The following is a 1694-nucleotide window of genomic DNA, read 5'->3' as shown; positions in this document are numbered from 1 at the left end:
AATTTTATTTTTGAACCATTTTTTATTTGTAAGTATTGATTTTATTTTATAGCCATTTAGCCAAGTCTCTGTAGAACCATTTGTCTCTGCTAATGACATCTTTAATACAATTTTTGGTCCCAGGCTTAGTTTATGGACTGTAATGTGAAATTAGGCCCAAGTATAAGTCTGGCAGTTTGTTCACCAAGTTACTGTGCTCTCTGAGAGGATCTGTAAGTATTTGACATTGTTCCATGCCAATGGTTGACATTAGTCGCTAACAAAATGTGGATCATCTACCAGGACCACTGCAAACAGCATGAGTTTCTGTAGTGTAGTGGTTATCATGTTTGCTTCACACGCAAAAGGTCTCTGGTTCGAAACCAGACAGAAACAGATTTTGCATGTTCTATTCATCACAGGTGTTTACTAAAGGTCAACAAGGGTCTGTGGTGTCATGGTCTGAACTCAGAATCCAGGCATCTGAGTGCAAGCCTCAGCTGAAGTTTTCATGCGTTGCATCTCACATCATCAACTTTGGAACCTCAAACTGAAACAAAGCAGAGAAGTTCAGTTCCTGTAGTGTAGAGGTTATCACATTTGCTTTACATGCAAAAGGTTTTTGGTTCAAAACCAGACAGAAACTGTTTTCGTAGGTTATGCATCTCTTGGGGTGCAGTGAGACAACAAGAGCCTTCCTCTTTGGTGATGGTTCATTTGCCAATCGACTTCAATGTAGGCTTCTTTGAAATCGAAGCTACTTTACTTCAATTACCAATTGGCAGTTCTATGGTGTAATGCACATGTGTCAAACTCAAGGCCCACGGGCCACATGTGGCCCCCCAGCATTTTATAGGCCAATTGACTTAAAATAGGTTTTGAGCACGAATTGACTACAAACTACATTTCAACCAAAGGTTTGTAATGTGCTTCCTAACCAGACGCTCCAAAGCGTCCGGTCCATAACTTTTCAACACGCCGTCAGCTCCCGGTCAGAAAGACGCATTTAGTTCAGAGACCATGAGATGATATTCAGAAAGGATTTTTAAAATTAATTAATTTCAGTTGCCTCTGAGACTAAATCTTTGCGTAAAGTCTATAATGTCTGCCCATGTGACTTGTTTTTATTATTTGTTTTCTTACCTAAACACTGATTGAAATATTGTAATTTTTTAAACTGAGTAGTAATTTTACATCCATGGAAACTCAAATGTAATATTTAAAACTTCAATACATAAAATCACTTATTTAACAATATAAGGTGGTGTTTAATTTATTTTTAAGATTGTATTTTCATACATTACTGATTTGTACCATCAATGTGGCCGTTGAGGGGGGCCAATATGCTGAAGTGGCCCTCGGTGAAATTGAGTTTGACACCCCTGCTTTACACAATGCACTTATACAACATTACTTGTCATCCTGGGAAAACAAGAATCAACATTTAAGTAGAAAAAACAACCACACCAATACTTTAATTAGACAAATGGGAGAATTAAAATTTCCTGAATTAGTAAAATTTGAGCAAAATGCAGAGCAAAAAATAATATTCTCCAATAATATCNATTTATTTATTTATTTATTTTTGCGTGGTTTCGCTTCTCCGAAACGGACAGATGTTACGTCTGCAGCTCCTCCAGAGCGCCGCTCTCCTGGGTAACGTGAACCAAGAATGCTCCATTTGTTAAATCCGCTGGATGAGTTACTCCCAGCGG

The 1694-nt window shown here is 37.9% G+C and overlaps 1 non-coding gene across 1 annotated transcript; it reads left to right on the top strand.

The window, feature by feature from the left end:
- The first annotated feature begins 302 nt into the window (after positions 1–302).
- On the top strand, positions 303–375 carry trnav-cac (transfer RNA valine (anticodon CAC)). Its single transcript has one exon. It is a non-coding gene; the product is annotated as a tRNA-Val (tRNA).
- Positions 376–1694: the final 1319 nt, after the last annotated feature.

Source organism: Poecilia formosa, unplaced genomic scaffold (genome assembly GCF_000485575.1).
Source record: "Poecilia formosa unplaced genomic scaffold, Poecilia_formosa-5.1.2 Scaffold171, whole genome shotgun sequence".
NCBI classification, from domain to species: domain Eukaryota; kingdom Metazoa; phylum Chordata; class Actinopteri; order Cyprinodontiformes; family Poeciliidae; genus Poecilia; species Poecilia formosa.
The sequence above is the reverse complement of the archived record's forward strand: the minus strand, read 5'-3'. Positions and strand labels throughout refer to the sequence as shown.